The sequence below is a fragment of the Bubalus kerabau genome, chromosome 20 (genome assembly GCF_029407905.1).
Source record: "Bubalus kerabau isolate K-KA32 ecotype Philippines breed swamp buffalo chromosome 20, PCC_UOA_SB_1v2, whole genome shotgun sequence".
NCBI classification, from domain to species: Eukaryota; Metazoa; Chordata; class Mammalia; order Artiodactyla; family Bovidae; genus Bubalus; species Bubalus kerabau.
The window spans coordinates 21,005,554-21,032,570 of NC_073643.1; the positions used below are offsets into that span (position 1 = coordinate 21,005,554).

Here is a 27,017-nt window from a genome sequence, read left to right on the forward strand (position 1 = left end):
TTACATAACTGTATTAGTTTTGCCAAATATCAAAATGAATCTGCCACAGGTATACATGTGTTCCCCATCCTGAACCCTCCTCCCTCCTCCCTCCCCATTCCATCCCTCTGGGTCGTCCCAGTGCACCAGCCCCAAGCATCCAGTATCGTGCATCGAACCTGGACTGGCAACTCGTTTCATACATGATATTTTACATGTTTCAATGCCATTCTCCCAAATCTTCCCACCCTCTCCCTCTCTCACATAGTCCATAAGACTGTTATATACATCAGTGTCTCTTTTGCTGTCTCGTACACAGGGTTATTGTTACCATCTTTCTAAATTCCATATATATGCGTTAGTATACTGTATTGGTGTTTTTCTTTCTGGCTTACATCACTCTGTATAATAGGCTCCAGTTTCATCCACCTCATTAGAACTGATTCAAATGTATTCTTTTTAATGGCTGAATAATACTCCATTGTGTATTACAGTAATTATTCTTATAGGCTAAGAAAACATGAAACATCTTTGTAACATCAGTGATGGCACTCTCAGGAGAACAGTTAGGTGACACAGAAACAGAAATTCCAAGAGTTATTACTAAGTCCCAAATACCTCCATGGTAATAATTAAGAGGCGCGTTCACTCAAATACCTCAAATACCTGCATCTTCTTAACATGGATACAATCAGGGAAAATGTCAGTGATTCTTCAACGAGGTCTCTGGGATGAAAGGTTCACATGGCTCATTTGGTATCAGAAGCAGGCTATTCCCTGCTTTAGGGGCAATAAGGAATCTGCTGATTTTGTTCATAAGGAACTCCAGTGCCTGCAGATCACAGGGAATGGTGGAAGAAGCAAAGCTGAACATTTGTCTATTTTCTCTCAGTCCATCTTCCTAGTCCCTGGATGGACACAGAAGATATAAGGGAAAACAAACAGTAAAGGTTTGGAATGGTCATGCTTTAACCAGACATCCAAAATATTGGTGACATTCATCCAGGATTAACAGAACTTGATATAACTGCTGTTAAATATTTGAATTTATATTAAACAGAATGCAAACAGCAAGCCAGTGGGCTTGTAATGGTTTCTGTTCTCATGTCTTTCATTGGCCTAAACACCTCTCTCTAGAAATAAAATTATTTAACCCATCCCTATTTTAGCTGCAGCTTTTAGAACCTAGAATTAGGAGACTGTTTCTCAGTTAAATATGTATGTAACAAAGTACTTACTGTAAAATTCTCAAGATATTGTTCAGGGTGTAGTAGCCTGGTAGGTTCTCTTCACAGCACATTGTCAGAAATATGTATTTGTTTCAGAATTTACCATTTTTAAGAATCCTTCCCTATATCCTGTAGCTTCTGCTATCACATTACCTGCTACCATATCATCTTCTAATTACCATGATTGCATATTTTTACATGTAATTTGAGGTTGACTGCTGCCTGTGGAGACTGAGGATGAGAGAGAATGTCATCAATGGAGCTCTACTAGGTGGATGTTAGTTAATGCAGCTGCTTCTGGAAAGAGAGATGGAACTGTTAATCCCCTCCACACTGCATGGATTCCCAGTAGAGGCAAGCTTTGGCTAGACTTCGGCATTTTGTCCTCTTCCTGATCTTTTCTTTAGAAGTCAGGTTGCAAGGACAATGTTTCTCAAATGGTCAAGAATACGATCTTAGTGCTAATGGATTCAGATCTCTACTTTTACAGAAGGAAATGATACTCAGAGAGGGACAGTAATTTATCAAAACACACACTGTCATACAGTGACCGGGAAAGGACTAAAATCTTTGTTTGACTAGGTCCTATAGTGATGCTTCTAAAATTTTCTACTGTTTCAAGTGTTCAGTCCCTCTCTGTATTATATTTCAGAGTTAGTGTGACATTTTGATTTTTAAGCAGTACGAATTAGAAACCAATTTGAGTGTAAAAATAGAAAATCCCACATAACAGTTGTTCAACATTTATTTCTCTCACAGGAAGTTGACAGGTAAAGGTCCAGAGCTGGCCTGACAGTCCCATGGTTGCCAGGGACTCAAGTTCTTTATACTTCTCTGTTCCAGCATCCTCTCAAGTTATTGCCATACTCAAGGCCACTTAGGGTCCTGAACACTGTCAAAGCTCTAACAGCCATAGATTCATTCTCGACAGCAAGATGGGATATATGAAAAAAGACAAAAGGGCACCTTTTGCAATCGGGTAAAGTCCTTCAATGGCATCTTCCAAGCTTTGCACACAACACTTCCATTTGTACACCAGTGTCCAAAATAGTTTCATGGTAAACCTTATTGCTGGAAAATGTTTTTGAAAAAAAATGTAGTCATTTATTTGTGCACATTGTCTTCCCAAATAAAACTGAGGTTAAGGCAATGGCACCCCACTCTAGTACTCTTGCCTGGAAAATCCCATGGACAGAGGAGCCTGGTAGGCTGTAGTCCACGGGGTCGCTAAGAGTCGGACATGACTGAGCGACTTCACTTTGACTTTTCACTTTATGCATTGGAGAAGGAAATGGCAACCCACTCCAGTATTCTTGCCTGGAGAATCCCAGGGATGGGGGAGCCTGGTGGGCTGCCATCTATGGGGTCGCACAGAGTCGGACACGACTGAAGCAACTTAGCAGCAGCAGTATCCCTAAGGAAGTAGAATTAATAGGAAGAGAGTGACTATCGCTTGCCACAATCTTGAAGGATGGATGAGTTGGCCATGTGTGGCTCTAGGGCAGGAACTATTAAGTAGATACAGCTGACAATTTAGATATGATTAAATCAATCTTTAAACAATTATTTACAAGGCAAAGAAACCAATCAACAGTCAATAATTCCCTAATAGGGTACTCACCATATATCGACCACAGGTGATACATAATGATGGCAGCCCTACCATTAGGATTAGCTTACAAATAACCCCCATGCAGTACTCCTATTTACATCAAAACTTTCCAGGCACTAAATTTGTGTGCATCTAATGGCATGGCCGACTCAATGGACATGAGTTTGAGCAGGCTCTGGGAGTTGGTGATGGACAAGGAAGCCTGGCGTACTGCAGTCCATGGGGTCACAAAGAGTCGGACACAACTGAGTGACTGAACTGAACTGAATGGCATGACCTTTATTTATAAGTCCCCATTTCTTCTGTTATGAACATCCATGATGTTAATAAAAGTGTTCAAGCTTCTACCACCTGAGACTGTTTTAAAAAATGTTATGATATGGGAAGTTTAATTTTATATATATTTGTTTTTTCAAACTTCAACTTATCACAACTTGGTGATAATTCAGTCAAGTTTCTGGTTCTTTCCAGCAATAATGTCCCTCTATGGATTGGAAAGATAGCTCCCTTAACCTTCACCACTTTGAGCAATTAAGCTGCAACTCTTGATTTCTTCACTACCAGTGGCAGGAAAACACTTAAAGCTATAAAACATAATCCCAAATAAAAGATCCATGACATCTGGTTATCATTATGATCACGCCATACATCCTGTAGCAATGAGCTACAAGGTGTTGGGTACCTCTGTTAGGTGCCCCATGCCTATGGGTGTTGGGTACCTCTGTTAGGTGCCCCATGCCTATGGGTGTTGGGTACCTCTGTTAGGTGCCCCATGCCTATGGGTGTTAGGTATCTGGTTTCCAGCAGTGAGACTCATGTTTACATTAAGGCACAGAAAATAAAATAGAAATAAAATATAATTTTCCTGCTAAAATATCAAAGCTATAAAGACATATCTCATTTCTTACAGGGAATGGATGTACTTTTTTTTTTAAGTCACAAATCTTAAATGGTCTCAAGATCAATAACTGTTAAGTAACTTTTTCCAAGTTAAAGAACTATGATGGCAGGTAGAGAATTTTTTCTAATTTCTATTCAATACTTGTCATCTTGTTTTATATCTGCCAGATTTTTTAAACAAAGGATCACATACATTTATTTAATTTTGAACTTTTCTAGTCTTCCCTTAGCCATCGTTTAACTTTATCTGTCTAATATTGCATTGTATGTGCTTCCTACTTAAAAGAATCCTATTTACCCAGGCTGGCTCTATTATACCTCAGAGAAAAGGGTTCACTTTTCATTCTGATCTTAATCTACTGCCACAGTAAAATCAATAAGCATATTAAGGAATGCTGACTTCTCTGCTTCTGACAGATAATTCACCTAAAACTTTCCAAATCTGAAAACTGACCACTGGAGTTTGGCAAATAATATTCTAAATAAAACGAACGTGAGAAAATTCCACACTAGTCGCTCTTAGGTTTTGAAATATTTGTACATATCCCATGTGTATGTCGGAGAAGGCAATGGCACCCCACTCCAGTACTCTTGCCTGGAAAATACATGGATGGAGGAGCCTGGTGGCTGCAATCCATGGGGTCTCTAAGAGTCGGGCACGACTGAGCGACTTCCCTTTCACTTTTCACTTTCATGCATTGGAGAAGGAAATGGCAGCCCACTCCAGTGTTCTTGCCTGGAGAATCCCAGGGACAGAGGAACCTCGTGGGCTGCTGTCTATGGGGTCGCACAGAGTCGGACACGACCGAAGCGACTCAGCAGCAGCAGCAGTTACCAGCATGTGTAGGTGTGTGTGTGCTTGTGTCTGTAATGTAATATTTACTACCTTTCTATTTTACTATTACATAATTCAGAGTTTATGTCTTCCTAGTTAGTATAAGAAAATAAACCTAAAAACCCACTTACACTCTAAGGAATATTTTAACTAAAAGCTTTTCTAAAGAACATTAATAGTGGAAGGAAGCCATGAACAAAATGAAATGACAACCCACAGAATGGGAGAAAATATTTAAAAACAATGTGACTGACAAGGGATTAATCTCCAAAATATACAAACAGCTCATGTAGCTCAGTATCAAAAAAAGAAACAAGCCAATCAAAAATGGGCAGAAGATCTAATTAGACATTTCTCCAAAGAAGACATACAGATGGCCAAAAATCATATGCAAAGAAGCTCAACATCACCAAGTCCTAGAGAGATGAAAGTCAAACCACAAGAAGGTATCATCTCACCGGTCAGAATGATCACCATTAAAAAGGCTACAAACAGGCCCGGGCGGCCACCTCCCGCTCGGAAGGTGAGTGGGTACCGGGCAGCGGTGGTGGAGGCTGCCGGGGCGCCCAGCCCCACTCGCGTTCGCGCGTTGTCCCCGCGGGCCGGGCCCGGCCCCTGCAGCCGCCGCGACCTTGGCCTCGACCGGGGCTGGGGGCGCGGGTGGGGGCCACAGCGGGCACACTGTCCCCGAACGGTCGCGGGTGCCCGTTTGCGGGGCGCCTCCCCACCCTTCCGGAACCCCAGAGACGGGAGCTGTGGCAACCACACTCTGCAGACGGGAAAGAGGCTCAGAGCCGCCTCTGGCCCGAGGTCGGTGGCAGGACGCAGCCCGGGCTGCATGCTCTCTGCTGCCAGGCGCGCGGAGTTCGGGCCCTTTCCCGCTGGGCACAGGCTCCAAGCTGGGGAAGAGGGAGTAGACAGGGTTCGTCCCTGGGCCAGTGCCGTTTGTGTCCCCTCCGCCTTCAGCCTGTCACAGCAGCGTGGAGGTGGAGGGTTTGCGTCCATGTGTGACTGCCACCTCCCCTCAGACAGCCAGGGTAGGGGTGGCCGTGCATTTGCCCGGCTAAGTCCCCCGGGTATTAACTAAGTGATTTGATGGGTCTTAGCAGGGGTGAGAACCTGCACCCAGGTTCAGGGCTGCAGCCCCACGCTGTGGCAGTTTACCTAGCTGCCGGTGACCCTTGCCATCATTAGGGGCTGAGGTGTGGTGGGGGCTAACCTCGAGGAGCCCTGTGGCGGCTGCCTCCCCGCTTCCTTGAAGCAGGTACCGTCTGCACCATTGCTGGATGTACGTTAACTTTGGCTTTTCTCCTGCCCCTTTTTCACCCCCAAATAAGACCTTCTACTTCATTAAAGTGTGAAAGAAAAAAAAAAAAAAAAAAAGGCTACAAACAATGTATGCTGAAGAGGATGTGGAGGGAAGGGAACACTCCTACACTGTTGGTGGGAATGTAAATTGCTACAGTCACTATGGAGAACAGTACGGAGTTGGTTAAAAACTAAAAACAGAGCTATCACGTGATTCAATAACCCCACTCCTGGGGATAAAATATCCAGATAAAACCGTATCTTGAAACATGCACCCCAATGTTCACTGCAGAATTATTAACAATAGCGAAGACATAGAGGCAACCTAAATATCCATCAACAGATGAATGGGTGAAGAATATATGGTGTATGTATATATACACACAGAAATAAATACATAAAATGGAATATTATTCAGCCATAGGAAAGAATGAAATAATAATGCCTTTTCTAGCAACATGGTTGGACCTAGAGATTATCATACTGAGTGGTCAGACAGCAAGACAAATATTATATGATATCCCTTATATCAATATGTGAAATCTAAAAAAATAAGATACAAATGAACTTATATACAAAACAGAGGCAGACTCCCAGATATAGAAAACAAGCTTATGGTTACCGTAGAGGGAAGGTGAGGTAGTAAATTAGGAGTCTGAAATTAACAAATATACACTATTCCATATAAAACAGATAACCAACATGGACCTATTGTAAAGCACAGGGAACTCTACTCAATATTCTGTAATAATGCACATGGGGAAAGAATCTGATAATGAATGAATATATGTATATAAACAGAGTTTGCTATATACCTGAAACTAACCCAACACTGTAAATCTACATATTCCAGTATAAAATAAAAATTTTAAAAAGTGAAATAGGAAGCAATCATCTTGAATTTAGCAGTTGGCAGTATAAAAAATGTGGAAACATTAGCTGTAATTTGTGTGAGATGATACAGCATTGTTGTTTGACCTGGAAGCTCTAATCCATTTTCTCTGTAAGTAAGTAAGTGTTAGTCACTCAGTTGTGCCCGACTCTTTGCAACCCCATGGACCGCAGCCCACCAGGCTCTTCTGTCCATGAGATTTTCCAGGCAAGGATACTGGAGTGGGTTGCCATTTGCTTCTCCCGGGGATCTTCCCAACCCAGGGATCGAACCCTGGTCTCCTGCACTGTGGGCAGATTCTGTACCAACTGAGCTGTGAGGGTGAATCCAGCCACAGTGACTGGTTTGATCCTTTCTCTGATCAGCTCTCGTCACTGAACACTTCACTGGAGCCATTGTGTGGACAATATGAGGGACACCAAGAGCTGTGATCTCTCTTTAGGGGAGAGAGAGCTATGACAATGCAAAAATATATGAAAGATGTCTCTAAATACAAAACGGAGAGTCTCTCTCCAAATATCTTCTTCGACCTTCCCAGTAGAACACCAGAATTTCAGATAATTCCACAAGTGGCAGCATTTTTCAGGGAAGTGATGAACTCTTTGAAGACAAGCACCATGTCAGTCTGGAGTAGTCTGCAGCTTCTGCCCACTGCCTACCTTTGCATGACTCTTCTGAAGCAAAAGGTTTAGATAACTGAGACTTACTCAGCCTGTTAGAAGAGGCTTATGTGCATCTTGCTTCCAATATCTCAGAGTCAAGGTGTACAAATGCATTAAAAAAACAAACTACAAATTCTATGACCATGAGAACAAATAAGGGAAAGTCATAGAGGGGAGAGAGAGAGAGTGGAAAATGGAGAGCTTAATAATGGATAAAGAAACAGAAAGACTGAGAAAGAGACATGGAAGAGGGAGAAAAAGAGAGAGGAGGAGGAGAGTAACTCAAACAGTTTCTTAAAAAGACAATGACTTTTATCTCGGGAGGTTTAATATTTTGTAAATTAAGTATCCTTTCAAGTTCCCCATGCTGTAAGCAGAAATTAACTCACTTACCCTCCAAACCTCACATGGTCCTGGAAACACTGAAAAGTTATAAATGAAACAAGAACTGGAAAACAAGATACTCAGGCATTTATAAGCCTGATCTTTCTTTCAACCACCAAATCATGACTCCATCAAAGCTGACAAACTGTCACACTTCCTATGTGACTGGTGGGTTCTTATAGCCATTTAAAAAACAACCTATGCTGTCTAGAGCCTGGCAGTGGACATGTCCAGGGTTATTTTGAATTCACTGCTCTCTGAGTGTTGCACATTTGACCTCTACTGACTATTTAAAAGTGGGAGTTTGAGTGCAAAGTTATAGTAATAGATGGCCCTTTCAAAAAGGCAATCTCAAATCTTAACAAACTACCAGAGCACCAGCCTATTTTGAGACAGAAATCACTGAGCCCATCACTAGTCAAGTTCAGGTAAGAGTAGAGGCAATCGGAGCCACCTGAGTAACCTTCCCAAGTAACACATCTTCACAACCAGCCAGCATCTTGGAGCTATTTCCAGTCACTTTCCTTGGCTCCCAGGCTGTCCTGATCTTGTTCACTTTGCAACAAAGAGATTCTGTTTTTCTATTCTTGGGTTCCCTGACACTGCACAGAACAAATTATAATTAGGAAACCACCTGAAGGGAAGGTGACAATTCGGTTGTCAGTTGTCATGGATAAACCCCACTTCTATCCATGCAAGCAAGGCAAGCCTCTCACCTTCAAAACAGATACAGTGCGGATGCTGTCGTTAGCTGGTTCACTGCCCTGAGAAGGAAGCAGTCACAAAGATGACAGCAAGTACAACAGCGGAAAACGTGAACAAAGAGAGGACTCCCTCGCCGTAAGTAATTTTCCTGCCGGTCTGACTCTAATATGGTATGGAGTGACGTGAAAGCCACTGCAGCAAGTGGCCCTTATAAGGCTAGCTCGGAGCTGTCATGTCAGCGCGCTGGACACAGAGATAAATGAGAGCTACCCTTCAAAAGACACAAAACAAACAAGCAGGTAGCTTGTGGTGGGAACACGTTACAGCTCAGCTGCAGTATGAGATTTTAGCTGAGAATGGATTAAGGAGACCTTATAGCTTTCTTATCTTTAGTCATTTGGATACAAGCTAAAAATCTGTTAGCCTGAGAGATTTTTTTAAATCTCAGATTATTTTTGCCCACAATGGGCATTCTTTGTTCTATGCATGCTCTATGAAAAGCCCAGAGAGTAAAGTACATATGTGAGGATTGGGATGAGACAAAAATAAAGGAAATACTGTAAGTAAAACAGATAATATTCACTTTAGGCCAGCATGCTGCTGCTGCTGCTAAGTTGCTTCAGTTTGTCCAACTCTGTGCGACCCCATAGACAGCAGCCCACCGGGCTCCCCTGTTCCTGGGATTCTCCAGGCAAGAACACTGGAGTGGGTTGCCATTTCCTTCTCCAACGCCTGAAAGTGAAAAGTGAAAGTGAAGTCACTCAGTCACGTTCGAATCTAAGCGACCCCATGGACTGCAGCCCACCAGGCTCCTGTGTCCATGGGATTTTCCAGGCAAGAGTACTGGAGTGGGGTGCCATCGCCTTCTCCGAAATAGTCTCTTTCTTGGATCTGTTTTCTTTCTAAAAGTTGTTCTTTTGAGGAGAAACAGCCCTGGATTGAAGTCAGTCTATGAACAAATGTCGGAACCACCGCTCTGTTATTAAACAAAAGCATAGTTGGTATAATCCAAGAAACTGAAAACAAGCTAAATTTTGCTCCTAGTAATACTTATCCTGAAAAATAAATGAGCTTTTTATTATTAGATAATTTAATCAAAATGATTCTGGGCTAGCCAGGTTCTAGATCTTGTCTCTAATATACCTCCCTTTCCAAGTCTTAATTTTTCCTCATTTATGGATTCTCTAGAGCTCTCATTTAAAAATATTAATAAAAGGGCATGCATTCCCACATTTCTTCAAGTCTAAGGATTCTATACTTCACTTGTAACTTCCCTGAAGTCAGGCTGCTTCTTCAACTACAACGTTGTCAAAATCAAGGTGTACACTTACAGGTCAGAGGTATAACTTCTGATTTAATAATACCTTTTATTTCAACTATACTGATAAACACCATAAAAAACAACCATATTCTTGGTAGCTCCATCACAGGTAATTATATATTATACTACAGGGTAAGCAGTAGCATATTAGGGGTGAGGAGAAAGGGGAGAAATACCCTCAAAAATGCTAAGATTAGAACAGACAATAGGTCAAGACAAGGGTGGGACATGAAGGCATAGGGATGGGTCCAGGCAGGAATAAAAACAGAAGTATAGTGAAACGGAGACACCCCAATGCACAGACAGTAGGGCAGGACAGGGAACTGATCCACAGGAACTGATGGCTGGATCAAAGTCCCAGCAGACAAGACCTAAGCGGCCAAGATTTTTTTCCCCGCCATGAGGCAGAGGCATTGACACTGTTCTTTTAAAGACAAACACAGGCCCATAAAACACTGAGATCCAAGGGTGATGACTGCATTATTAAGGAGCCTGCACTAGAGTGGCCAGTGAGGGAGTCACAAGGATAATTCCCGAGGTAGTGTATTTCCGAACAGAGAGGCATCCCACTTGCTTAACAAGGGTGGACAATGGACAGTCAGGTATGGTGCCTGATTGTCACTGTTTACACACATCAATTTCCCCAACTCCATTTTTCCCCAAGTCATTGGTCATCCTCATCTAAGCAGGCAAAAGAATAGAAGAATGCATTCACAAATTTTTGGCAAATCTGCCTTTGCTGATAAAGAAAAGTGAATCAGAATAGAGGAGGAGAAAGAAAGAGGGTAAAAGAATACACGATGGGCAAATTATGTGTGTGAATCGTGTATTCACCACTGACACATTCAAAAATGAGCTGTTTATTACAGTAATTTCAATTTACCAATTTCACTTTGAGCAAGGGTGCATAATTTCCATATGTTTCTCAACAGGGAAAATGCAACCCTTTCAAAAATTACCAGGGCTGCTTTTTTTATAGCTACTGGGTTGATCCTACTGCTGACATTCAAGGTTAAACAGATGCCCCTCCTCACAATAACATCCTCGCTAAGAGCTTATTAGTTGCTTTCACTCTTTGATTTACCTGAGACTTAAAAGCTAACTATTATTTTTGAAAACTAATTTGTATCTAATGGCAGGAATCTATCCTGACAGATGTTTGCTAAATAACATGTGCTAGATGCAGAAAACGTTCTCTTACTATAAGCTTCAATAATTTAAAATGTTAGCAGTGAAATATCTTTTGCTCCTAAGTACTTTCAAAGCAGAATAAAAGTTAGATAATTACTGTATAGGTAAGTTAGCCAGAGTTTTCAAAGCATTTTTACCACCATTTTCTGCAAAAGTCATCTTGGTGAAATATGTAGTTTTACCAAATTATTTTGCACAGTTTAAAGAGCTAACCATACTAATCACATATAACAATATTTTGACTAATTCTTAATATGTATATTAGTCATTTTGTCCTTTGGAGAAAGGGTTTCTAATCTGTTTTGACAGCTTACCAGTTTATTATACACAGTATTCAGTGAATTTTGAATAATCACTTTGTACAATGCACACATTTTGTTCTTTATGGTTATTACTTCTTTAGACAGGTTTCCCTTGTGTGAGACAGTAAAGAATCTGCCTGCAATACAGGCAAAGCAGTCTTTAGGATAAAGAACTCAATATTTTGGCAAAATATAGTAAATATAAGACTGTACTGCCTACTAACATGGCTGCAGATGGACTGCTAAACCTCACCTTCCCAAGCAGGGACACCCACAGCTACCCATGCTACGTCTCTGCCCAAGCTTGGGTTTGGCCAGCACGTGTTGCTATCATTTTAAGCATCATCCGTAAATTCCATCTCTGCTCCCTCATTGGTCTTTACCTTCTAGTAGTTTCATGTGTCCTTATATCTACAGATGTTCAGTATATGTCCAGTTGCTCTATGAGGATCCTTTCACGGGGACTGAGTGGGAGACTGAAAAGAATCAGAAGTAGGAGGAAGTGGGGGCTCAAATCAGAGCCTGGTTGTAAGGGTATCTAGGGAAGAGAATCCACACCTGAATATTTTCAACAGACTGAATTTTTTTTATTCTCCTCTCCCCATATGTTGAAATCCTAACCAACAGAGTTTGAGGAGTTTGGGCCTTTGAGAGTAACTAGGTCATGAGAGAAGAGCCCTCATGAGTGGGATTAGTCGTTTAAGAGAGAGACCCAGGAAGACCCCTTGTCCCATCAGCCATGACCACTGAAAAGATGGTCATCTGTGAGCCAGGAAGCGAGCCCTCCCCGCACACCAAACCTACCAGCACCTCCATCTGGAACTTAGCCTCCAAAACCGTGAGAAATGAATTTGTTTTTTGTAGGTTACCTAGTCCATGGTCTGGAGAAGGAAATGGCAACCCGTTCCAGTGTTCTTGCCTGGAAAACCCCATGGACAGAGGGGCCTGGCTGTCTAAGGTCCATGGGGTCGCAAACAGTCAGACACAACTGAGCAACAGACACACACCGAGTCTATGGTTTTCTGTTACAGCAGCCTGAACTAAGGTGATACTTAGATACACCAGAATGGGGCATAGATTTAAGAGAGAGTGCATCATAAAAACTTCAAGAAGGCAGTCACACATTTATCAATAAACCTACACCGTAACAGGCAAAGTAACATAAACATCATTCTTTAAAATGGATTAATGGGTAGATGGGAAATGACAGAAACCACACAAGAAACTAAAACTAGAGCAAAATTCAAATGGTCTGGCTTTCTATACGTGGCAGCTGGGGCTAGAGGCCATTTAGTCACTCCCTCTTAATGTAATCTGTCATAAGATACCTTGAGTTCGGGGGCCAAGTCCAAAAGAATATCCCTGGTAGCAGTGGAAGGACCTTATGATGCTATTTTCACCTAGGGTTCACTCCGTAAATACTGATTGAGCTCTGTATGAGTCAGGAACCCTGCTAGGACTGGGAGCGTGTAACAGCTAAGGAGATTAATATGTGGATTTGGAGAGAGAAGGGGAAGAAAAAGTCACAATAATGGAACATGATGAGTGCTGAGATCTAGTAAAGTACAGGATGTTAACGAGGGCAAGATGGAGGGCAAATAAGCTTTGATGGAGCTCAGTGACAATTTAAGATTCTCTGCTGCTTGAGTTTTATCATCCCAACTGTCCTAAGAAAAGTTATTTTTCTAGGAAGTTATAAAGGTAACCTTATTGAGGGCTAAGTATAAAACTGGCTCCAGGCATGTAGAATATTATATGGGTTTTAAGGTTATTGGTCAAATGAATACTTTTGATCCAAGAAGCTAATGGATTTATGGTTTTGGTTGATATTAGAAATAGCAAAAAGTCTTTGATCCACACATGTGGTTGAAAATTTTGGCATATTTAATGTTAAATATATATATATATATATATATACACACACATTTGTTGATATAGATATATGGGACAACATATATATATGTATAGACTATAAATATACATATATATGCATATCACATTTACAATACTTGCAATACATCTAAATACATGCAGTAGAATCAAGGCGTAATCTTATAAAATTATCTACTAAAGTCAACTGCTACACAATCTTATCATGTTCCCACAAAACTATAAGTGTCTGATAGAAAATCTTTAGTCCCTAGGGGTATTAGGCACTTCTATAGCAAGAGCAGTATGCTGTGTGATCCTTGGAGAAACATTAAATTAATATTGATGATAATGATGGTAGAGCATGAGCATTAAAAATCTCCCCAGCTTTTCACCACTTAAACATGTTAGCTACCCTAAGGTAAACTTTGACAACTACCTACCGTTCAAGTGTGAATTTGGGAGGCTGAGATCTTAGACATTCAGAACTCTAGTCTCCCATACAAAAATTTCAATTTTTCCACACTTGACCCAGGGTTTTGTTTGTTTGTTTGTTTGTTTGTTTTTCCTTGTGGTAGGCTTTCTGATATATGAATATCATCAGGATATTCCAGCCTTTTTTGTCTGGTTACCCCTTTCTTCTTAGCTCTGTCCACCAGAGACAAAAATCTCAAAAGTCTTCAGTGCCGTTAAATATTACTGGAAACTTTTTGTGCATGCTTATGTTATTTCTCACTCTCTTGGGATTTATTTGCAAGAAAGACTGGAGAAAAAAAAAAGTCATCATTTGCTACCTTAATGAGAGATTGTCCTCTCTAGAACACTTACAAGGAAAAACCACATTAAATCAAAACAAAACAAATGTCATGTAAACACATTTTACAATGGGAGGAAATGAGCTATGTAAATCAGAGCTCCCATCAGAGTGAAAGGGGAGCTGAAGTCATCTTCTAATATAGGAACCCAATTTTGCTCTACTTGGAATAAATCTAATCTGAATTCATCTACAAAAGAGTGAAACTTTTTCCTGATTCAAAGTAGAACAGTGGAAAAGCTGACAGGAACAATTAGACTAATCATTTAATACCCAGGATTTGGTGTAATGTGAGTGGCCACATGGAAATATCCATTTCCAGATTATAGATGTTAAAGCGTGTTTCAAATGATCCACCTAGAATATTCACTGTGTATCCCAAATATCTAATAATGCTTAAAACAGCAAAGTAAATTTGAGAGTCAGCTATTTTTCTTCTGTCCAGGCACCTTCCCAGATTTCTAAGGTGCACGCACTGCAAGCCTAATGGTCTGTGACATCTCAGGAAGGCACAAAGGACTTCTTACCTAGCAGGTGTACGAGTTTATAGAAGAGGTTCAGTAAAATCATCATTCAATGTTTTTAAGGGTCCAGTTTTGAAAAGTTCTAGGGAGGCAAAAAGAAACGATGGACCAAATCCATCCCTAAAAATGTGAATGTATCATATGGGAAAATGATAATAGAGAATTTTAAAGAAAATGGGGGAGCATGTTATGCAGAAGTCTATATGGCATTGGGACACTAGAATGATATACCTGGTCATAAACATGCAACAGCACACACATACATACAATTTCTAATAAGGGAAGAAACAACAAAGAATGGCTGGGAAATTCAACTCTTTTTTTTTTTTTAATTTAACAAAACTCTATAGGAAAGGTGTTGCTAGATCTTAAAGCCAAGAAACTGGAAAACTCCCAATGATTTAAAAGAGGAGAAAGACAGATTAATTATTGCTTTAAGGCAGGCCAAGATATGATTATAAATGTTACACTTCTAAGATGTAAGTGTAACTTCCCAATGTAGTATGCAACACAGATAACACAGATGTACGAAGATTTGGGAAGGTGAGCATGTTGATGTTCTTACGATCAAAAAAAAAAAAAAAAAACAAAGAAAAAGCTTTCTGGTTCTCAGTGTTTTAGGAACACATGTATACCTGTGGCAGATTCATTTCAATATTTGGCAAAACAAATACAATATTGTAAAGTTTAAAAATAAAATAAAATTAAAAAAAAAAAAAAGCCAAAGAGTATCTTTAGCAAGTTTCCAAAGGTGCTAGCTTATCATCTGCAGGTACAGTGTCACAAAAACCACACAGAACGATAGCATTTTTATCTCATCATTAGAAAGGAGGAATATGTTTTTTTTTTTCCTTCATCCTCTTGTTACTTTTTTCTTTTTTATAGGATTTGGAAGGGAAGAGCTAGTCCAACACCCAAATCAACCACATATAATGCCATTTGATAATAAATCAAAATAAAACAAGTGTTTCCTACAATTTTTTTTATGTGCCACAGCAAAAGGAAAGACTAGATTAAATCATATTCCTTATCTCAAAAAGGTTTACTATATTGATAAAAGTTCTTAGCTTTTACAGAAAATTCTATATTTGGAAAGTATTTTTCCTTTGATGGAAATTTCTATTTTTTGTAGTGTGTGATTATTAAGTTTCTTTCCTATACATACAAGGCCCTGGCCTTCTGAAATCTAACAGAAGATAAATCAAAATGGTCCTATAGGTATGTCGATGGCAAAAAACAGGGTTTTAGCTTTAGTAAGTAAAAGAAGGAGGAGGAAAGAACTTAATCCTGGGTGATTTCTATGAGCCAAGTGTTTGGAGAAACCTCATTCACTCTCGAGTGCAAACTTGTGAGTGGTCTCTGATGTTCCAGTTTATAGTGACATCACTGAGGCCTATAGTGACCAAGGATTTGCCCAACCTCACACAGTGATAAGGGTGGAATTGGGGATTTTAAACTAGATTTTCTTAAATGAACGATCACATTCTTTCTTCCTTGAACTATGGAGTGACTGAGGAACTAAGTGGGGAAGATAAGGGCAGTGGAGGGGCAATGTACTCAACTCCAGGTCTTCTTACACCAGGGAGGATACAGCTTCAGGATATTACATCAGGCACCCCGATGAAGAAATTAGATGCCACCCTCTACTGAGAGCAAGTTCTACAAAGGAAAGGTCCACGCAGCATCATAGATACAAGTGGTCCCTGTGTGCTTCCAATGAAAAGAACAGAAGATGAAATGCTAGGTTCAGAATTTTACTGAAACCAAAGGCCTTTGGAGCAAGAACTGCATTGTTATTTCCTCTTTTCAGACACTGTTAGAAAAGGAGAAGATAAAAAGATCAGGCATTTTGATCTGGACTTGTTTTTTCCACCCTGAATCCCATGATGATGGAGATCCCAGAGGAAACAATACCGCACCAGGTTGAACACTGTGATCCTTTTCCCTGCAATGCTCTCCTGGTGGTGCTCCTCCACCTCCTCGAGTGGACTCAAAGCTTCAAGACTGGGACTGATTTCTTCCTGTATCCCCAAAGGTGATCAGGTTGCCTGTGCTGAAAGGTGTTGTCATCTCCTACTAATTCCTTCTTATAATTTCACCTTTATGCAAAATCACATTGCCAAAGCCAAAGGTTTACTATCCAACTTGGGTTCAAGCCCTAAACTTAATATATTAACTGATAAAATATTGAGGACTTCCTTGGTGGCTCAACAGTAAAGTATCCACCTGCGAATGCAGGAGATGTGGGTTCAATTCCCGGGTAGGGAAGATCCCCTGGAGAAGGAAATAGCAACTCACTCTAGTATTCTTGCCTGGGAAATCCCTATGGACAGAGAATTCTGGTGGGCTACAGTTCATGGTCATCTGAGTTACATTCACGCATTCCAGTCCATTTTAGTTTGCTGATTCCTAGAATGTCGACGTTTACTCTTGCCATCTCTTGTTTGACCACTTACAATTTGTCTTGATTCATGGACCTGACATTCCAGGTTCCTATGCAATATTGCTCTTTATAGTATTGGACCTTGCTTCCATCACCAGTCACATCCACAACTGGGTATTGTTTTTGCTTTGGTTTCAACCCTTCATTCTTTTTGGAGTTATTTCTCCACTGATCTCCAGTAGCATATTGGGCACCTACTGACCTATGGAGTTCCTCTTTCAGTATCCTATCATTTTGCCTTTTCATACTGTTCATGGGATTCTCAAGGCAAGAATACTGAAGTGGTTTGCCATTCCCTTCTCCAGTGGACCACAAAACAGTTCATGGGATCGCAAACACTCAGACATGACTCAGCGACTAAACAACAATTGCTGGGTACAGTAAATAATCCATTTCCACAATCACAAGTCATTGAAATACTGAATAGTTAGGAAGGGCCCATTTACTTTCCAATTGCTTTTTCAAAAGTCATCCAAATTATGAGTACTGTGTTGTGTTGATGAAATTGTTTTACAGCAAAATGAAAATCAGTGAGTTATCAAGTGAAAGTCGCTCAGTCATGTGCGTCTCTTTGAGACCCCACGGACTACAGACTACACCGTCCATGGAATTCTCCAGGCCAGAATACTGGAGTGGGTAGTGATTCTCTTCTCCAGGGGATCTTCCCAACTCAAAGACAGAGCCCAGGTCTCCCGCATTGGCACTGGCAATTCTTTACCAACATTGGCATTATATAAAAAGAAGTAGCAAACTAGAGGATCATCTGAAGAAAGGAGGTTTAGATTTTCCTCCCAAAGACCAACATCTGTACAGTAACTGTGGTGTAGAATTATTTTTTATTGTTACCACTTCAAGTCATTGCTTTTCTATTTTATCAAGAAGCTACTGCATTCTTGTAAGGGCAAAGTAATCATATGAGTTCCATTTAGTCTCATCCTCTGTTGTCCACTTCTCCTCCTTCCTTCAATCTTTCTCAGCATCAGCGTCTTTTCCAATCAGTCAACTCTTCACATGAGGTGGCCAAAGTACTGGAGTTTCAGCTTCAGCATCAGTCCTTCCAATGACTATTCAGGATTGATTTCCTTTAGGATTGACTGATTGGATCTCTTTTCAGTCCAAGGGACTCTCAAGAGACTTCTCCAACACCACAGTTCAAAAGCGTAAATCCTTTGGCACTCAGCTTTCTTTATAGGCCAACTCTCATGTCCATACATGACTACTGGAAAAATCATGGCTTTGACTATACAGACACTTGTCAGCAAAGTAATGTGTCTGCTTTTTAATAGGCTGTATAGGTTGGTCATAGCTTTTCTTCCAAGGAGCAAGTGTCTTCTAATTTCATGGCTGCAGTCATCATCTGCAGTGATTTTAGAGCCCAAGAAAATAAAATCTCTCACTGTTTCCATTGTATCCCCATCTATTTGCCATGATGTAATGGGACCCGATGTCATGATCTTAGTTTTCTAAATGTTAAGTTTTAAGCCAACTTTTTCACTCTCCTCTTTTATTTTCATCTTTAGTTCTTCTTCACTTTCAGCCACCATGATGATGTCATCTGTGTAGCTGAGGTATTGATATTTTTCCCCGAAGTCTTGATTCCAGCTTGTGCTTCATCCAGCCAGCATTTCACATGATGTACTCTGCATATAAGTTAAATAAGCAGTGTGACAACATACAGCCTTTATGTACTCCTTTCCCGATTTGGAGCCAGTCTGTTGTTCCATGTCTAGTTCTAACTATCGCTTCTTGACCTGCACACAGATTTCTCAGAAGGCAGGTAAGGTGGTCTGCTATTCCCATCTCTTGAAGAATTTTATACAGTTTGTTGTAATCCACATAGTCAGAGGCTTTGGCATAGTCAATAAAGCAGAAGTAGATGTTTTTGTGGAACTTTCTTGCTTGTTTTGATGATTGAACAGATGTTGGCAATTTGATCTCTGGTTCCTTTGCCTTTTCTAAATCCAGCTTGAACACGTGGAAGTTCACAGTTCACACACTGTTGAAGCCTGGCTTGGAGAATTTTGAGCATTACTTTGCTAGTGTGTGAGAGGAGTGCAATTGTGTGGTAGTTTGAGCATTCTTTGGCATTGCTCTTCTTTGGGATTGGAATGAAAACTGACCTTTTCCAGTCCTGTGGCCACTGCTGAGTTTTCCAAATTTGCTGGCATATTGAGTGCAGCACTTTCACAGCATCATCTTTCAGGATTTGAAATGTCACTTATTTGCGAATACAAGGCAGTTCACTCTTAAAGGTATGAATAGAGACAGACAGTGAGAGATGGTGAGGGGCAGGGCTAAGTTTCAGAGTCAGATCACTCTATGCAAAGTTGTGGTTTTCTACTTATTAACTGTGTTTTCTACACCCCAGTTTCCTCATCTGCATAAGGGCCATGATGACAGGCTGTGTATATTCAAGGAAGTAAATATAAGTCGAGTATCTAAAGGTGCCTAACAAACAATAAAGCCTTGGATCAATGCTAGTTGCTCCTCAGTTATCACTACAATTTGGGATTTTAAGCTGAAGGTAAAACTGACTGCCCCTCAAGTAAACTATCCATTCTAAATGAGAAGAATTCTTTTTGCCACCATTCTGTTCAGACTGTCCAAGTATCTGCATCAAACACAAGAAGCATGCACCTGTGGAATATACTGATAAGAGGTCTAGGAAAGAACCCTCACATCTCTTAAGACCTTAAAATCCTTACTTTCACAGTTGAAGTTGTATTGCCAGGAGCCCTGTATAATAGCCCTCTGGAGTGGCCATGATCAGACACTTAAAAGACAATGGATAAACAACATAATTTCTTAGTTCTTTTTGTGGTCGAAGGAAGTCATGCCAGGTTATTAATTTACATGAGTTAGATGTTTCTAGGAGGTTGAAAGACTCATTTCAATCCTGGCAATTTACATTACTGATTCAAGTTTTCTCTTACCAGCCTTTCCATTTGTTTAGAATTATCAGGAATATTTCTAGAAAAGGGTAAATGCATTGCATTCCATTCTGGGCACTCTCTTGAGTAGTCAGAGCCTAGACATCATTTCACTAGGTGATCTAAATGACACTGCTACAGGGACCTGTCCTGAGCAACTTTCCATAACAGTCTCCAAGAAAGACCAACATTTGTAATAGATTAGCCCTTCTGAGGAATTGATACTTTTGAACTGTAGTGCTGGAAAAGACTCTTTCGAGTCCATTGGATAGCAAGGAGATCAAACCAGTCAGTCAATCCTAAAGGAATCAACTCTGAATATTCATTGGAAGGACTGATACTGAAGCTGAAGCTCCAATACTTTGGCCACCTGATGCAAAGAGCCGACTCATTAGAAAAGACTGATGCTGGCAAAGACTAAAAGCAGGAGGAGAAGGCAACTACAGAGGATGAAATGGTTGGATGGCGTCATTGATTGTTAGGGAAATTAAATAAATATTCTTGTTTAGGCTTCAGAGACAAAGCAGAACAGGCCTCTGACCTTGCTTATAACCTGCCTGGACACTGCCCTGACAGGGAGTGATTGTGAGTCACTGTCTGCTGTGAGTGCAAGACTTGCAGCACCACAGACATGATGGGGGAGGAATCTAGTGATTGTTCGGCCCCTGCAGGGGGCCTGGGCAACCCAGCCCCAGGCTTAGCAACATTCCAAGTTTTACAACCCTTATGGTAGAAAGCTAAGAACTAAAGAGCCTCTTGATGAAAGTGAGAGAGGAAAGTGAAAAAGCTGGCTTAAAACTCAACATTCAGAAAATTAAGATCATGACATCCTGTCCCATCACTTCATGGCAAACAGATGGGGAAACAATGGAAACAGTGAGAGATTTTATTTTCTTGGGCTCTAAAATCACTGCAGATGGTGACTGCAGCCATGAAATTAGAAGACGCGTGCTCCTTGGAAGAATAGCTATGATCAACCTAGACATCGTATTAAAAAACAGAGACATTACTTTGCCGACAAAGGTCTCTATAGTCAAAAGTATTGTTTTTTCAGTAGTCATGTATGGATGTGAGAGTTGGATCATAACGAAGGCTGAGTGCCAAAGAACTGATGCTTTTGAACTGTGGTGTTGGAGAAGACTCTTGAAAGTCCCTTGGAGTACAAGGAGATCAAACCAGTGAATTCTAGAGGAAATCAATCCTGAATATTCACTGGAAGGACTGATGCTAAAGCTGAAGCTCCAGTATTTTGCCACCTGATGTGAAGAAATGACTCATTGGAAAAGACCCTGATGCTGGGAAAGATTGAAGGCAGGAGGAGAAGGGGACGACAGAGAATGAGGTGGTTAGATGGCATCACAGACTTGATGGACATGAGTTGGAACAAGATCCGGGAGTTGGTGGTGGACAGGGAAGCCTGGTGTGCTGCAGTCCATGGAGTCACATAGAGTCAGACACAACTGAATGAATGAACTGAAGTTTTACAAGACAAAACAAACAACATTAACAGGAAACCAGGCTTGCAATTTGGTCACAGATTGATGATTGTATTAGTTTGTGTCTGTCCTGGGATTATAGGTGGGAACCCTGAACTGCAATCCTTGAAGTCTTACCCATGGAACAGATGTGCTGACTGGGACCCTTTCCTAACTGGGACTCTAGATGTGCTGTGACATAGGACTTCCCAGCACTGATTAAGTCTGGATGTTGGTCAAAACCCAATTTGGTTGTATTCTCTGTGCTATTTCTCTTTTCTTTAATTATCTGATAAATATTTGTATTATTTCTTTGTATATAATGAGTGGCTTATTTTGTTAACAAATCCTTTGAGCCTGAGACAAAAGTGAAAACTTTCACCAAAACATTGATTCAATGGATATGAGTCTGAGTAAACCCTAGAAGACTGTGAAGGATAGGGAAGCCTGGCGTGCTGCAGTCCACGGGGTTGCAAAGAGTTGGACACGACTAAGCGAATGAACATAAACAGGCTGGAAAACAGATATAAGCTCATCATCCACGGGGCTTTTATAGATCCTAACCTGAGAAAAGGGCTCTAGGAAATATTCCTTGGCATCCATCTATCAGCTCACTGTTGGCACAAGGCACAAAAATGCCTAAAATTTGAAGATGGTAAGTTTCTGCTCAGAACTATACCAGAGTAAAGGGACTTGAGAGATGCTGACATGTACTGAGCAACTAAAATATTTCAGGCACTGACTCAGTTGTTTGGCACACGCTGTCATAAACATCCTTTACAAAACTTCAGCAAATCTGTCAATGTGAGCTTCATGGATATGGAAGTCACAGAGTAGAAAGATTAAGCAATTTGCACAGGGATGTGGAGCAAGAAGCTGAAGTAGACTATGAACCAAGACTGTCCAATCCTCCTCAAGTCCATGAATCCTAAAATCTAACACATGACTTTGGATCAACAATACAGACCCTCTGTGACTTGGGATCACATTTGTGGGAGGTGAGATAACAAAGAAGACTCATGCTACATGCTGTCTCTCAGCACTTGGCACAAAGCCAGTGCTCATCAAGTGGTGGCTTTCACCACCTCGTCCATCCTCCTTCTCATGAACAGCCAATTACAGGGAGACCTGGGGAGATGGGCATGCCATTACCAGGAGAGCCTGAAACATGAGCTGGGGGCAATGATGTTCGCCAGCTGGGCCTGAGACCAGAAATGGTCAGATCACCCCGAGACAGGCACTGGAAACTGATGAAACGTGGTCCAGGCCTGATTCTGACTTTTTCCTGACTCTCAGCCTTCTACTCACAACTGATTAATTAGTGATACACTCACAGCTTCCCCAAAGTGCAGAGTTTTTAGGCATGCCAATGACACAAGTTCTGGGGTGATTCCAGCAGAACCAGGTAAATTTGGGGGGTGTAGTTATCAATTAGCCCTTTTTGTTTACACCAAGACGGATTAATTAGCTTGGTTGATACTATTTCTGGCTTTATTAGAAAAGAAATCCTTTTCTCTTGCAGAAGGAGACTGCATTTTCTAGATGTACACCTTTATTTTATTCATATGAATTAATTTATACAAAATAAATCTGTCAGTTTTATTTATATACAATTATATAAACTTTATTATATATATATATATATATATATATATATATATATATATATCTATCTCAGATCAGTCGCTCAGTCGTGTCCGACTCTTTGCGACCCCATGAATCGCAGCACGCCAGGCCTCCCTGTCCATCACCAACTCCCGGAGTTAAGAGTGAGACAAAGATTTCCACTTCTAGTAGTTATGTGCTACTGTTCACATCTGAACTTCAGTAACCAAAACACTACAACAACGACAAAAAAAATCCTTGAACTCCTAAATTTTTTCCCCAGATTTGAAGCTTTATTTCCAATAAGTTGGATTCTTACAATATTTTCTATGACATAGCTGGTTAGAAAAGATTCTGGTCTCTACTTGTCTAAGAGACAATATGCATAGTTACTAAATTCAAGGCTTTTAAAATAAGACAGATATGGGTTGAAAATCCAAACCCAAAGATCTAGTGTATCTTTGAGAAGGTACTTAATCTATAAAAGGAGTATAAAAAGATATCTTATAGAGATGCTATTATTAAAATTAATATATGCAAACCACTTATCAGCATATCTAATGAATACTAAGTACTCAAATGCCAACTGCTATCTTTCCTTTGGGCTTCCCAGGTGGCAAAGTGGTAAAGAACCCACCTGAGAATGCAGGAGACTCAAGAGATATGGGTTTGACCCCCAAGCTGGGAAGATACCCTGGAGGAGGACATGGCAAACCACTCCAGTATTCTTGTCTGGAGAATTCCACAGAGGAGCCTAGTGGGCTACAGTCCATGGGGTCACACAGAGTTGGACACAGCTGAGTACACACACATCTTCCCTTTAGCCATCATCATGGAATGGCCAACTGTTAATAGCTTGAACAGGATCCTGGTGATGGCTTATGAGCTGGACGGGTGGGAGACTTACTGTAACTCCTCACATGTAGTTCCATCCACTGTAAGATGCACCATTGTCCTTTAATACACCACTCAGCAGTGGCCACAGGACTGGAAAAGGTCAGTTTTCATTCCAATCCCAAAGAAAGGCAATGCCAAAGAATGCTCAAACTACTGCACAATTGCATTCATCTCACACGCTAGTAAAGTAATGCTCAAAATTCTCCAAGGCAGGCTTCAGCAATATGTGAACCGAGAACTTCCTAACGTTCAAGCTGGTTTTATAAAAGGCAGAGGAACCAGAGTTCAAATTGTCAACATCCGCTGGATCATCGCAAAAGCAAGAGAGTTCCAGAAAAACATCTATGTCCGCTTTATTGACTATGCCAAAGCCTTTGACTGTGTGGATCACAATCAACTGTGGAAAATTCTGAAAGAGATGGGAATACCAGACCACCTGACCTGCCTCTTGAGAAACCTGTATGCAGGTCAGGAAGCAACAGTTAGAACTGGACATGGAACAACAGACTGGTTCCAAATAGGAAAAGCAGTATGTCAAGGCTGTATATTGTCACCCTGCTTATTTAACTTATATGCAGAGAATATAATGAGAAACATGGGCTGGAAGAAGCACAAGCTGGAATCAAGATTGCCCGGAGAAATAACAATAACCTCAGATATGCAGATGACACCACCCTTATGGCAGAAAGTGAAGAGGAACTAAAGAGCCTCTTGATGAAAGTGAAAGTGGAGAGTGAAAAAGTTGGCTTAAAGCTCAACATTCAGAAAATGAAGATCATGGCATCCGGTCCCATCACTTCATGGGAAATAGATGGGGATACAGTGGAAACAGTGTCAGATTTTATTTTTGGGGGCTCCAAAATCACTGCAGATGGTGACTGCAGCCATGAAATTAAAAGACACTTACTCCTTGGAAGAAAAGTTATGACCAACCTAGAAAGCATATTGAAAAGCAGAAGCATTACTTTGCCAACAAAGGTCCGTCTAGTCAAGGCTATGGTTTTTCCTGTGGTCATGTATGGATGTGAGAGTTGGACTGTGAAGAAGGCTGAGTGCTGAAGAATTGATGTTTTTGAACTGTGGTGTTGGAGAAGACTCTTGAGAGTCCCTTGGACTGCAAGGAGATCCAACCAGTCCATTCTGAAGGAGATCAGCCCTGGGATTTCTTTGGAAGGAATGATGCTAAAGCTGAAACTCCAGTACTTTGGCCACCTCATGCAAAGAGTTGCCTCATTGGAAAAGACTCTGATGCTGGGAGGGATTGGGGGCAGGAGGAGAAGGGGACGACAGAGGATGAGATGGCTGGATGGCATCACTGACTCAATGGATGTGAGTCTGAGTGAACTCCGTGAGTTGGTGATGGACAGGGAGGCCTGGCGTGCTTCGATTCATGGGATCGCAAAGAGTCAGACACGACTGAGGGACTGAAAGGAACTGAACTGAAGAACAGAATTCCCCTCAATGCAGGAGACCTGGGTTTAATCCCTTGGTTGGGAAGATCCCCTGGAGAAGGGAAAGGCTACCCACTCCAGTATTCTGGCCTGGAGAATTCCATGGACAGTCCATGGGGTCGCAAAGAGTAGGACACGACTGAGAGACTTTCACATGAACAATAATAATATAAAATGCTACAAATAGGCTATGACACATGTTCTTATTACTTAGAATTATTTTGCATTTATATGCAGTCTTATTTCACACTTATTGAAACATATTTTAATCACATACTTTTTTTTAGTGTATGGCTTAAAAGTGAAAAAAATGAAGTGGTTAAGGTATTTCTAAATGGATAAAAAGATTTTATCCATATGAAAAAGGTAAATTGGAATATTTTACATATGTAAAATGGAATATTAATCAGTCATAAAAAGAATGAAATAATGCCATTTGCAGTGACATAGATGACTCTAGAGATCATGATACTAAGTGAAATCAGAGAAAGACAAATATTATATGATATTGCTTACATGTGGAGTCTAAAAAAAAAGAGTACAAATGAATTTACAAAAAAAACAGGGTCACAGATGTAAAAACTTATAGTTACCAAGTGGTAAAGGGGGGAGAGGGAAAAATTGGGAGATTGGAATTGACATATACATTACTATTTATAAAATAGGTACCTAGTATGAACCTGCTGTGTAGCACAGGGAACTCAACTCAGCACTCTATAATGACCTGTATGGGAAAAGAATCTAAAGAGAAGTGGATATACGTGTATGTATAACTGATTCAGTTTGCTGTACAACAGAAACTAACACAGCATTGTAAATCAACTATACTTCAATACAAATTAATTTATAACATTCCATCACATGCAAGATCCAGCTCTTCTCTATCACTTTTCCCCTGGGAACCATCAATATCTGTGCTCTACTATATTCTACAGAATTTTCATCTAAGCTCATTTTAAGTGTTGCTGCTAGCACTCTCCAACCTGACCAAATTCAGTTTTGTCTCTTTCTCTAATGAATCAGCCACTGGTGTTCCCAGTGGCTCATCAGTAAAAGAATCCACCTGCCAACACAGGAGAAGCAGGTTTGATCTCTGGGTCAGGAAGATCCCCTAGAGAATGGAATGGCTACCCACTCCAGTACTCTTGCCTGGAAAATCCCATGAACAGAGGAGCCTGGAGGGCACAATACTTTGGGGCACAAAGACTTGGATAAGAAAGTGAGCACAAGCACACACACAACCTAGTGAGTCAGAGGCCACTGCAAGTGAGGCAGCTTCTGCTCAAAGATGGTACTATTGTTCCAGGTGTTCCCAGCAGTCCTGCTGAAACGGTCACACCAGTCAATGGTGACTTTGACATTCCTTTCCTCTATGTGAGAAGTGGAACCATCTCTCCTGCTTTTGGTGGCACTACTCAGCACGTGGCACCAACATATGCGGCACCAGCCATGCACACAAGTCAGCTGAGCTGGTGACAGTGAGAGCCTGGCTGCCAGCACAGGAGGCAGGCAACTGAGTGACAGTTGCTACCTACAGGCCAATGGCCAGAACCTAGTAGGCAGCTGTAGGACACATTTCATTGTCAGAGATTTAAAAAAATCAAAAATGTATTTTAAAAACTGATAAAATATGAAATTAAACTGGCAGACTATTAACAGGGAGCATATCCCCCTCCATAAAAATGACCT

The 27,017-nt window shown here is 40.9% G+C and overlaps 1 protein-coding gene across 1 annotated transcript in view; it reads right to left on the reverse strand.

Annotated features, from left to right (window-relative positions):
* Positions 1 to 667: 667 nt before the first annotated feature.
* LOC129635520 (metabotropic glutamate receptor 7-like) overlaps positions 668 to 27,017 on the reverse strand; it is a 271,345-nt gene continuing 244,995 nt past the window's right edge. The window contains exon 4 of the mRNA XM_055558588.1: positions 668 to 887. The gene's annotated coding sequence lies outside the window, so the exon portion shown is untranslated. The remainder of the gene's footprint in view (positions 888 to 27,017) is intronic.